Source organism: Scomber japonicus, chromosome 13 (genome assembly GCF_027409825.1).
Source record: "Scomber japonicus isolate fScoJap1 chromosome 13, fScoJap1.pri, whole genome shotgun sequence".
Taxonomy (NCBI): Eukaryota; Metazoa; Chordata; class Actinopteri; order Scombriformes; family Scombridae; genus Scomber; species Scomber japonicus.
The window spans coordinates 606,161-619,498 of NC_070590.1; the positions used below are offsets into that span (position 1 = coordinate 606,161).

Sequence of the window (13,338 nt, forward strand, 5' to 3'; positions counted from 1 at the left end):
AGAGGAGGAGCAGCAGAGAGGCATTTCTGAAGATCACAGTGCACTTCCTGAGGAGAATGAAGCAGGAGGAGCTGGCTGACTGTCTGCAGAGCAGTAAGAGGATTTTAACAGATTTAACATGATGGAGAGGAAATGGAGGCAACATGGGAGAGGTTTATATTTCAAACTCTGCTGTAAAAATGCTGCACACATCTGCATCAGATCAGAGGCTGTTTGTCCTCCACTGATGAGCTGAATAAAACTGATGGAGGACGAAAAACTACACAGACACACTTACATGTTCAGATTTCTAGACTTTCTGTAGGATCCACTCACTGATTTCATTTGTTGTTTGTTCATTCAGGAGCTTGTGCTGCAAAGTGTCGATGTAAACTCAAGTCTAACCTGGAGAAGAAGTTCCAGTGTGTGTTTGAGGGGATCGCTAAAGCAGGAAACCCAACCCTTCTGAATCAGATCTACACACCGCTCTACATCACAGAGGGAGGGACTGCAGAGGTCAATGATGAACATGAGGTCAGACAGATTGAAACAGCATCCAGGAAACCAGACAGACCAGAAACAACAATCAGACAAGAAGACATCTTTAAAGCCTCACCTGGAAGAGATGAACCAATCAGAACAGTGATGACAAAGGGAGTGGCTGGCATTGGGAAAACAGTCTTAACACAGAAGTTCACTCTGGACTGGGCTGAAGACAAAGCCAACCAGGACATACACTTCACATTTCCATTCACTTTCAGAGAGCTGAATGTGCTGAAAGAGAAAAAGTACAGCTTGGTGGAACTTGTTCATCACTTCTTTACTGAAACCAAAGAAGCAGGAATCTGCAGGTTTGAAGAGTTCCAGGTTGTGTTCATCTTTGACGGTCTGGATGAGTGTCGACTTCCTCTGGACTTCCACGACACTGAGATCCTGACTGATATTACAGAGTCCACCTCAGTGGATGTGCTGCTGACAAACCTCATCAGGGGGAAACTGCTTCCCTCTGCTCGCCTCTGGATAACCACACGACCTGCAGCAGCCAATCAGATCCCTCCTGAGTGTGTTGACATGGTGACAGAGGTCAGAGGGTTCACTGACCCACAGAAGGAGGAGTACTTCAGGAAGAGATTCACAGATGAGGAGCAGGCCAGCACCATCATTTCCCACATCAAGACATCACGAAGCCTCCACATCATGTGCCACATCCCAGTCTTCTGCTGGATCACTGCTACAGTTCTGGAGGATGTGTTGAAAAGCAGAGAGGGAGGAGAGCTGCCCAAGACCCTGACTGAGATGTACATCCACTTCCTGGTGCTTCAGTGCAAACTGAAGAATGTCAAGTATGATGGAGGAGCTGAGACAGATCCACACTGGAGTCCAGAGAGCAGAAAGATGATTGAGTCTCTGGGAAAACTGGCTTTTGAGCAGCTGCAGAAAGGCAACCTGATCTTCTATGAATCAGACCTGACAGAGTGTGGCATCGATATCAGAGCAGCCTCAGTGTGCTCAGGAGTGTTCACACAGGTCTTTAAAGAGGAGAGAGGGCTGTACCAGGACAAGGTGTTCTGCTTCGTCCATCTGAGCCTTCAGGAGTTTCTGGCTGCTCTTCATGTCCATCTGACATTCATCATGTCTGGAGTCAATCTGCTGGCAGAAGAACAAACAACATCCTGGTCTGAAGTGTTCAGAGACAAATCAGCACGTTTCTACCAGAGTGCTGTGGACGAGGCCTTAAAGAGTCCAAATGGACACCTGGACTTGTTCCTCCGCTTCCTCCTGGGTCTTTCACTGCAGACCAATCAGACTCTCCTACGAGGTCTGCTGACACAGACAGGAAGTAGCTCAAAGACAAATCAGAAAACAGTGGAGTACATCAAGAAGAAGATCAGTGGAAATCTGTCTGCAGAGAGAAGCATCAGTCTGTTCCACTGTCTGAATGAACTGAATGATCGTTCTCTAGTGGAGGAGATCCAACAGTACCTGAGATCAGGAAGTCTCTCCACAGATAAACTGTCTCCTGCTCAGTGGTCAGCTCTGGTCTTCATCTTACTGTCATCAGAAAAAGATCTGGACGTGTTTGACCTGAAGAAGTACTCTGCTTCAGAGGAGGTTCTTCTGAGGCTGCTGCCAGTGGTCAAAGCCTCCAACAAAGCTCTGTAGGTGCACACCAGTGGCGGTTCAAGACCACTTTTAATGGAGGGGCCAGGTTGGGGCCAGCTTTTTTGTTAGAGGGGCACATACAACCTCAGTACAAAATCATTGCAAAAAATGTGTAATTTTATTATTAATTCAGACTCTTCGTTGGGGGTGGCTACAGGGGGTCCGGACTCAGAGTTACGGGGGCACTGGCCCCTGTTGGCACACATACATGATCACTGGCTGAGACAGAGAAACTGATCTTTGCTTTGATATCATGGGATTTAGATCATTACATGTCTGTTCATCATTGATTCTGTCATATTTAACTGTCATGTCTCCAGTATGTTTAGAATAGAACAACAAAAATTTAAAGTAGTGCTGAGAAGATCATTTTTATCGAGCATCGAGCAAGAGTCCAGAATCAGCTTTTTAACAGAGTTTATTTATTGTCTTGTTCATTATTATATCTCCAGGCTGACTGACTGTAACCTCTCAGAGAGAAGCTGTGCAGCTCTGTCCTCAGTTCTCAGCTCCAAGTCCTCTAGTCTGAGAGATCTGGACCTGAGTAACAACAACCTGCAGGATTCAGGAGTGAAGCAGCTGTGTGCTGCACTGGAGAGTCCACACTGTGGACTTGAAACTCTCCTACTGCCATCAGAAAAAGATCAGGATGTGTTTGACCTGAAGAAATACTCTGCTTCAGAGGCGGTTCTTCTGAAGCTGCTGCCAATGGTCAAAGCCTCCAAGAAAGCTCTGTAAGTACTCAGATAGTTGGTGTCATTTATTATTATTTAGATACTCTGCCATCTTAAATGTTGTTTTAATAAAAATAAGTCACCTAATCCTATTGTTCTTTTCATTATATCCCCAGACTGACTGACTGTAACCTTTCAGAGAGAAGCTGTGCAGCTCTGTCCTCAGTTCTCAGCTCCCAGTCGTCTTGTCTGAGAGATCTGGACCTGAGTAACAACAACCTGCAGGATTCAGGAGTGAAGCAGCTTTCTGCTGGACTGGAGAGTCCAAACTGTGGACTGGAAACTCTCAGGTCAGTTTTTATGATTATGTATGTAATGGAAATTTCCTTAATCAATGGTGAGAGAGAAAGCCATGAGTCCATTAAACAAATTTAAATCTCAAACTAATATTTTAATAAATCTTGTACAAGATGAGCTCAGTATACAGCACACAAGGTGATGTACAGAGGACTGACTGTCTAACTAAAAAGCCCAAAGTTATAGCTTTTCCTTTGAGGTCAAAGGAGCCCGCTACACACACGAAAAAGCCAAAAAAGTGCATCAAGAATGCACCATGACAGTGATTAGAATTGCAATAGCCTGGTACATGTGGACCATTGTTGTTGACAGCCGTTTTATTTATTTTTTATTTCTCCACTTTTTTAACCTTTTAAAAATACCTCCATTTCTGTGGGTGAAATTGCCATATTCCTGTAGTTGATAGCAAGGCCATAGTCAGGATTTTTCAAATACCAAGGTCAGACAGTAGACCACAACTTTTAAACACATGAAAGTAGCAGTCCATGACGTATTTATAATGCTTTCTTGCTGTGCATTTCTCAGTCATGGTCACTCTTGTGCTCCAGTTCTTTCTCATCATTTCCAATTTTGCTACTTAAATCAACTCTTATTTCATTATTCTACAACTTCCATTGTTGTATTTTTATTTTCTTTGTTTGTTCTTAAAATGTGGAATTGTGCACGGCCTGCTGGGAAAGGGAGAAAATATGGAGCTATTACTGTTGCAATATTATTTGCAAATGCGTATCTCAATCTGTGTGTGTGTAATATGATCTGTGTGTGTGTAATATGATCTGTGTGTGTGTAAAAAAAATCTGTAAATGTCTGTCATCACTTACAACTCAGGCAGGAGCTCTCGATTGGCTGTGTTTTTACACGTGAATTTTGCAACACTTCTGCCGCGGCAGATCCGTGATCTGCAAATGTGTAGAAATGAGATTTGTCTGTGACCTCAGTGTTCCTTTGCCCTGCGCTCAGGCTCACAGGTTCACGCTGCCTGGCTGCAGTAGCAGTACCGCCTACACACCACCAGTCGGCGCGTAGCACCCAGTGATGATAAGCGTGTCATTTGGGGTCATTTCATTGCGCTCACGGTTGGCGTTGTGTCGAGTGTATGGTCGGGAGGCAATACACATGGATTCAAGAGTGTTCGCTGTAAGTACAAGTTCATGTTTCAACAGTAACTTAGTTGTCAGAAGTATTGTTACTTGACATATTTGCTCAGTGACACACACAAGCTGAGCAAACGTAACTTGTTCACAAATAACATTACTGATAATTTATTTTATGAAGGCAATAATACTTCTGACAACTAAGTTACTGTTGAAACATGAACTTGTGTGTAGGCGGTACTGCTACTGCAGCCAGGCAGCGTGAGCCTGTGAGCCTGAGCGCAGGGCAAAGGAACACTGAGGTCACAGACAAATCTCATTTCTACACATTTGCAGATCACGGAACTTAAAAATCTCCAGTAATATGCTGTAAATTTGTGACGAATCTGCGGACAGAAGCTCAATGCAGCTGGAGCGGTTCGGTAAGGAAACCAGTTAAATTGGAAACCAGTTGGGACATAACACCGGGGCCGGTGAAAAAATTCCCAGTGGATTTCAAGACCTCACTCCGCCGCTGGATCAATGTGTGGATGACTCATAAAATCACAACAACTGCTTAGTCTACATCTAAGGAAGGCTATAGCCTCACTTCACAATGAAACAAAACTTCAAGAAAAAAATACCAAGGACATGACCTCGATGTCCTCAATGGTAGCTACGGCCATGGTTGAGAGGCCAAATTTGACAGAAAAATGTGCGTTTAGGAATATATCGTATTCGTGTAGTCCACTCTGAGATGATAGCACCGTGTACAGTAGGCGGTGCTTGTTTACCTCCTGTGGCCGTGGCCGCCGTGCTGTTCAGACCCGTGTTGTCACTGGCCTGGCTCCCACCACTGACTTAAATGAAAAAAAAAAAAAGATAAAAATCCTCGGCAGTGTGGTGGTACCGCAGGATTTCACCACAAGAGGGCCCATGGGTTTACAAAACCCACCAACCCTACGTCATCTATGCTGCTGCGCTCATCCCACACTGCTCATTATACTAAGACATAACAAGGCCTCACAGGTGTCTTATCAGTGCCTGGGTGGGAGCTCAGTCCACAGCACTATGAGAGAGATACATTGTTTGCACAAGCATTGCAAAGAGTACAGGTTTTCTATCGAAAGACTAAAGTGGATATGAAACTATAATGAATATTATTTCTCCACTACAGTATATAATGTATTATTTTCCCCAGTTTCTAGTTTACATGAAGAATAATTATATTAAAAATATTTTAGTATTTTTAAAATTCCTTTCACACCAACATGTGAGTCAGAATATATGTTTCTGTCATTTAATCTTCAATGAAGAATATGCATACCGTAACATAAAACATCAGTAAATTTCATCATCTTCTTACTGTGTTTCAAAATGTCCAATAATATTTAACTTTAAAGACATTACTTCTGCCAAAGTAAAAACAGATTATCAGATTAAACTCTGAGCTTCAGCAGTTTCAGCCTCCAGCAGGAACATGTGCTTTCTCTGCTTCTACTAACCTAAAATGTATCAGCATGACACCAACATACAGCAGGGGGCGCTGAGTGTGAACATAAAGGCCTGAAGGACAAAATCCTGTTTATTGAGTTGAGAATGTTTTTAAGCTCATTAGATGAAGTGTTGTGTGTGTTCAGTCTGTCAGGATGTCTGATCACAGAGGAAGGCTGTGCTTCTCTGGCCTCAGCTCTGAGGTCCAACCCCTCCCATCTGAGAGAGCTGGACCTGAGCTACAATCATCCAGGAGACTCAGGAGAGAAGATCCTGTCTGCTGGACTGGAGGATCCACACTGGAGACTGGACACTCTCAGGTAAGGACAGACAGGTGGACACTCTCAGGTATGGACAGACAGGTGGATACTCTCATGTATGGACAGACAGGTGGACACTCTCAGGTATGGACAGACAGGTGGATACTCTCTGGTATGGACAGACAGGTGGACACTCAGGTATGGACAGACAGGTAGACACTCTCAGGTATGGACAGGTGGACACTCTGAGGTATGGACACTCCCAGGTATGGACAGAAAGATGGACACTCAGGTATGGACAGACGGGTGGACACTTTCAGGTATGGACAGATGGGTACTCTCACGTATGGACACACACTCTCAGGTATGGACAGACAGGTGGACAGTCTCAGGTATGGATAGACAGATGGACACTCAGATATGGACAGATGGACACTCTCAGGTATGGACAGACAGGTTTACACTCTCAGGTATGGACCGGTGGACACTCTCAGGTATGGACAGGTGGACACTCTCAGGTATGGATAGACAGATGGCCACTCTCAGATATGGACAGATGGACACTCTCAGGTATGAACACACAGGTGGACACTCTCAGGTATGGACAGACAGATGGACACTCTCAGGTATGGACAGACAGGCGGACACTCATGTATGGACAGATGGACACTCAGGTATGGACAGGTGGACACTCAAGTATGGACAGACAGATGGACACTCTCAGGTATGGACAGACAGATGGACACTCTCAGGTATGGACAGACAGATGGACTCTCTCAGGTATGGACAGAAAGATGGACACTCTCAGGTATGGACAGACAGATGGACACTCTCAGGTATGGACAGATGGACACTCTCAGGTAGAGACAGACAGGTGGACACTCTCAGGTATGGACACTCTCAGGTATGGACAGACAGGTAGACACTCTCAGGTATGGACAGAATGGTGGACACTCTCAGGTATGAACAGATGGACAGACACTCTGACTAACTGAGGGACTCTGGTTCATGTTTAATGGTGGATATGAGTGAAGGTGTATGAAGCTGATTGTGTCTTTGTCTCTTCCTCCAGGATGGACCATGGTGGACCGCAGAGACTGAAACCTGGTCTGAGGAAGTGTGAGTGTGTCTTCAGTTTGATTCATGAGAACTTTGAGAAAAACTGGATGAAATATGTAAAAGAAGTGAAAAAAGTTGAAAATGATGGAAAATGTGTTTAGTCAGAAATGGGCGTAGCCTAAACTGACATTTATCTTGAACCAATGAATCCATGAAACAGAAATTTCCTTCTGTTCGTCACAGTTCAGGAGTTAAAAGAGAAATGTTTTATAAATGTCCACATGGTGGCGCTACCTGCTCCAAAATGCCTGCAGATAAAGTTCATTCATTCATACTGACTTCAGCTGTTTGGAGCATTTGGACTAAAATGTGTTTGTAACAGACGACAGTTTGAGATGAAAATAACAGACTTGATGTGCAAAGACCTTCACTTTACACCAAACCTGATGAACAAACATGAATATTACTGAATATCACTGTCATGTTGACTGTTCATGTTCTAACTGAACTGTTAAAGGTTCACTTACTCTGTATGTCCAAAGCTTTCAGTCACATCTCATGGTCTTCCTCAGTGATGTCTCAGTTGTTGGGACTCAGTAGGAGCAGGTTTGATTATTAGCTATAATCATCAATCAATCAATCAATCAATCAATCTTTATTTGTATAGCGCCAAATCACAACAAAGTTATCTCAAGGCACTTTACACATAGAGCAGGTTCTAAACCCAACTCTTCAGGTTTTAACTTTAAAGAGACCCAACATTCCCACATGAGCAACAGTGGCGAGAAAAAACTCCCTTTTAACAGGAAGAAACCTCAGGCAGAACCAGACTCAGAAGTGGGCGGACATCTGCCTCGACCGGTTGGGGTTGAGAGGAGAGAAAGGAAGGATAGAGGAGAGAAGCACAATGAAAATCAACAATGGAGCCAGATGGTCCGGGACTGGAATCCGTCATCCGGACGTCTACAGGCCCAGATTACCTGTAGGACGAGAAAGCAGAGCCAGAAACCAGAAACCAGAAAGACAACTCCGGGGAAGAAGTTTAGGTTATTGAATGCATTAATAGAACATGAGTGTTAATGGATATAGATAGATAGAGAGAGAGAGAGAGGGAGGAGGAGAGAGAGGCCCAGTGCATCATGGGGGTGGGGGTCCCCCGGCAATCTAAGCCTATGGCAGCATAAGTTAAGAGCTCAAAGAGCCCTAACTATAAGCTTTATCAAAAAGGAAAGTTTTAAGCCTACTCTTAAATGTAGGGAGGGTGTCTGCCCCCCGGACCAAATCTGGAAGATGGTTCCACAGGAGAGGAGCCTGATAACTGAAGGCTCTGCCTCCTGTTCTACTTTTAGAGATATTTGGAACCACAAGTAGACCTGCATGCTGGGAGCGCAGTCTTCTAGTAGGTACATAAGGTACTATCAGTTCTTTAAGATATGATGGAGCCTGACCATTAAGAGCTTTGAAGGTGAGGAGGAGGATTTTGAATTCTATTCTTAATTTTACAGGAAGCCAATGCAGTGAAGCCAAGATGGGAGTAATATGATCTCTCTTTCTAGTTTTTGTCAGAACACGGGCAGCTGCATTCTGGACCAGCTGGAGAGTCTTTAGAGACTTGTTAGGACAGCCTGATAATAATGAATTGCAGTAGTCCAGCCTAGAAGTAACAAATGCATGGACTAGTTTTTCAGCATCATTTTGAGACAGGATATGTCTAATTTTTGCAATATTACGCAGATGAAAGAAGGCAGTCCTTGAAATTTGTTTTATGTGGGAATTAAAGGACAGATCCTGATCAAATATAACTCCTAGGTTCCTTACAGTGGAGCTGGAGGCCAGAGTAATGCCATCCAGAGTAGTTATGTCGTTTGATAGTGAATTTCTAAGGTGTTTAGGGCCAAGCACAATGACTTCAGTTTTTTCTGAGTTTAATAACAGGAAGTTGCAGGTCATCCAGGCCTTTATGTCCTTAATGCATTTTTGTAGTTTAGATAATTGGTTAGTTTCATTAGGCTTTATTGATAGGTATAATTGAGTATCATCTGCATAACAATGAAAATTTATTGAGTGATTCCGGATAATGTTTCCTAAAGGAAGCATATATAAGGAGAATAGTATTGGTCCAAGCACTGAGCCTTGAGGAACACCATGTCTAACTTTTGTTTGCATGGAGGATTTATCATGAACATTTACAAACTGAAATCTATCAGATAGATATGATTTAAACCATTTCAATGCGGTTTCTTTAATGCCAATTAAATGTTCAAGTCTCTGCAGCAGGATTTGATGATCAATAGTATCAAAGGCAGCACTAAGGTCTAACAGGATGAGAACAGAGAGAAGTCCATTGTCTGATGAGGTTAAAAGGTCATTTGTAACTTTTACCAGTGCAGTCTCTGTGCTATGATGAGCTCTAAATCCGGACTGAAAATTCTCAAATAAACTGTTACTATGGAGAAAGTTACACAGCTGATTAGCAACTGCTTTCTCAAGGATCTTAGAGAGAAAGGGAAGGTTTGATATCGGCCTATAGTTGGCTAGAACCTCTGAATCAAGAGTAGGCTTTTTAAGAAGTGGTTTAATTACAGCTACCTTAAGTAATAGTTATCAAAGATAATCATTAAAAATCAATAAAAAAATGAATATGAATGAATAATAAGGTGTTGCCTCCCTGAGGTCCAAACAGTCATCAGAGATATGAACAGTGACCTCATCAACAACCAATCACAGGAGACATCAGCATTATCAATTAGAGATCAATAGTGTGTGTGTGTGTGTGTGTGTGTGTGTGTGTGTGTGTGTGTGTGTGTGTGTTTGAAGGGCATTCCTTAGTGTTGATTATCAGCTAGTCTGAGGCCTACTTTAGTGTGTGTGTCTTTATGAAGGAGTCCCTGAAGGCAGGAAAGGGGGTGAGATAGCAAGAAAGAAGCAAATGTGTGTGCGTGCATGCACTTTCTTCTGGTGTGAGAGAGGACTGTGCCTGGGGGGGTTGGGGGGCCATTTTTTGGCCCCCCAAGTGTTGTGATTGGCAAAGGACATAGGCAGACATGCAGGATGATGCAGCAGTGGTAGGAGAGTAAAGTTAGGCAGATATCACAATTTGGCCAAAAAATGACTATTATGCTATGAGGCTAACGCTATGTAAAACAAAACATGAAACAAGAAACTGAGAGAAATGAAAACAATCTTAAAGATGAAAAAAAAATGTTTCACAGCAACTTATAAAAAGTGACAATGACGTCACAATGTTTGTGAAAAGATGAAACGTCTTTAAAGCTTTTTAGTTTTTGGAGACTCTGCAGACAGAATCAGAGAAAGTCTGAAGTTCAACATCAAACTAGTTTTTGTTTGGAAGAAAATGAAGAAATCTGAATGAGTGAATATGATGTTTGAATAAAAGATCAAGTTATCAACCTCACTGTTGTTAGACTCTCCATTCAAAATAAGAGCAGACAGTTGCAGAGTGAGACAGCTGTTTGATGGGATTTAAAATGTAGTGAAGTACTTCACACAAAACATACTTAAGTTAAAGTAAAAGTACAGATTCATAAAACTACTTTAAAAAGTACAAGTACACAAAAAACTACTCAATTCCAGTAACGCCAGTAAATGTAATGAGTTACTTTCCACCTCTGATTGTCAGTAAAGTAGTTCATAAATCAACAGATGATAAACTGCAGCTGTATTGTGTCTCGTTCTCTCCATCAGATGCCTGTGAACTGAAACTGGATCCAAACTCAATGAACAGAAACCTCAAACTGTCTGATAACAACAGGAAGGTGACATGTGTGATGAAGAATTCTTTCCTTGATGATGAGGAGGATCAGCTGCTGTGTAGAAATGTTCTGACTGGTCGCTGTTACTGGGAGGTCGAGTGGAGAGGAAGAGACGTTTATATATCAGTGAGTTACAGAAGAATCAGCAGGAAAGGAGACAGTGATGACTGTTGGTTTGGAAGGAATGATCAGTCCTGGAGTCTGAGCTGCTCTGATGATGGTCGTTACTCTGTCTGGCACAATAAGAGAAAAACACCCATCTCCTCCTCCTCCTCTTCCTCCTCCTCCTCCTCCTCCTCTGTCTCTAACAGAGTAGCAGTGTATGTGGACTGTCCTGCTGGCACTCTGTCCTTCTACAGAGTCTCCTCTGACACACTGATCCACCTCCACACCTTCAACACCACATTCACTGAACCTCTGTATGCTGGGTTTGGGTTCTGGTCTTATGGTTCCTCAGTGTCTCTGGTTCCTCTGTAGGAGGGAGAGGGGGTGTTGGTGTTAGTGTGATTTTATTTTGTCTATGTATTCATTTATTCATGTTTTTCTTCTAATATAAAACTAGTGGAACATATATGTGTACATTATACTGGTCATCTGTACTTTACTGGTTTCCAATAAAGAAAACCAATAAAAAACATGAATGAGGAAGTGAAGCCTCAGTGAAATGAAAATGAATCCTGTGTCTGTGTTTCCTGCTTATTTATCTCTAATGGAGCCAAATATGATTCTGATTCTCTGGTTCCTCTGTAGGAGGAGTTACTTATGATTTACTTTGACTTTATTTTGTCTATGTATTCATTTATTCATGTTTGGTACATTTTCTTTCTTTTCTCCTTGTGAGGGTTGTAGTGGGAGGAACAAAATAAAACTAGTGGAACATATATCTGTACATTATAATGATTAGTAGAGAGATGTGTTTTATATCAGAGGATAAAACAAAGAGTCTGAGCTCTGATTCATTTAAAACATCTTTGTTATCTTAAATCTATATTATCTAATTACTGCAAATCCACTACATCACTATAATACTGCAGTACTTTTACTGTAATACTGCATACTACATCACTATAATACTGCAGTACTTTTACTGTAATACTGCATACTACATCACTATAATACTGCAGTACTTTTACTGTAATACTGCATACTACATCACTATAATACTGCAGTACTTTTACTGTAATACTACATACTACATCACTATAATACTGCAGTACTTTTACTGTAATACTGCATACTACATCACTGTAATACTGCAGTACTTTTACTGTAATACTACATACTACATCACTATAATACTGCAGTACTTTTACTGTAATACTACATACTACATCACTATAATACTGCAGTACTTTTACTGTAATACTACATACTACATCACTATAATACTGCAGTACTTTTACTGTAATACTGCATACTACATCACTATAATACTGCAGTACTTTTACTGTAATACTGCATACTACATCACTATAATACTGCAGTACTTTTACTGTAATACTGCATACTACATCACTATAATACTGCAGTACTTTTACTGTAATACTGCATACTACATCACTATAATACTGCAGTACTTTTACTGTAATACTACATACTACATCACTATAATACTGCAGTACTTTTACTGTAATACTGCATACTACATCACTATAATACTGCAGTACTTTTACTGTAATACTGCACACTACATCACTATAATACTGCAGTACTTTTACTTGTAATGGAGTATTTGTACATGAGTGTATTAGTAGTTTTACTGCAGTAAAGTATCAGAGTACTTCTTCCAGTACTGTTAGTAGTAATAATATGAAGCTAACAGCAGCAGTTCTTCTTTAAGCAGCCTGCTGAATGTTTTTAGTTCAGAGTCACTTTGAGATTAAATCCAAACCTGAACTCATTTCCAGGATCTAGAAACTAGTCATCATCCTCACAGACAGAAGTGTGTTTTTACTTCTGCAGCAGCACCTGTTTTTATCTCTCTGCTCATTTCCTGGTTGTGGCTTCCTGCTTTTAAACTTTCACTGTGTCGCAGATATGTTCTCCGTGTGAAGCTTGGGTAAGTGACAGTTTTCAGTTATTTGACAGTGAAAAGTGTGAAAAGTAAAAAGTGAAGCTGCTGTTAGTGTTGAGAGGAGCTCAGCTCAGTTAACAGCTGACTCTGATTAGTCCAGGACTGAGTGGGAATCAACTTTTGATCCAGAACAGACTCAGACGGTTTGTAGTTGTTCCCTTTTCTCTCAGTCCGCCATTTTGTCAGTTTGGTCTTTCTATAATATTCTCTAAACAGGCTGCAGGTAGAGGACTGCTCCTTGCTGAAATAGTCATGTTATGTGTAGTATGAAGAGAAAAAGGTAGAGCTGGTGCTGAAATAGCCAACGTGTGTGTGTGTGTGTGTGTGTGTGTGTGTGTGTGTGTGTGTGTGTGTGTGTGTGTGTGTGTGTGGTGAAGACAGAAAACACTGCAGTGAATCATTGACTGTGAGTGATATCCTTCTAAAAATGTG

At 41.8% G+C, this 13,338-nt stretch overlaps 1 protein-coding gene and 1 long non-coding RNA gene across 2 annotated transcripts in view; both read left to right on the forward strand.

Moving 5' to 3' along the window:
- The window catches only part of LOC128371833 (NACHT, LRR and PYD domains-containing protein 3-like), a 74,932-nt gene that overhangs the window by 3,183 nt on the left and 58,411 nt on the right, over positions 1 to 13,338 (forward strand). The window lies entirely within an intron of this gene.
- On the forward strand, positions 6,604 to 7,108 carry LOC128371867 (uncharacterized). Its single transcript, XR_008322826.1, has 3 exons — positions 6,604 to 6,674; positions 6,809 to 6,836; positions 6,961 to 7,108. It is a non-coding gene; the product is annotated as an uncharacterized LOC128371867 (long non-coding RNA).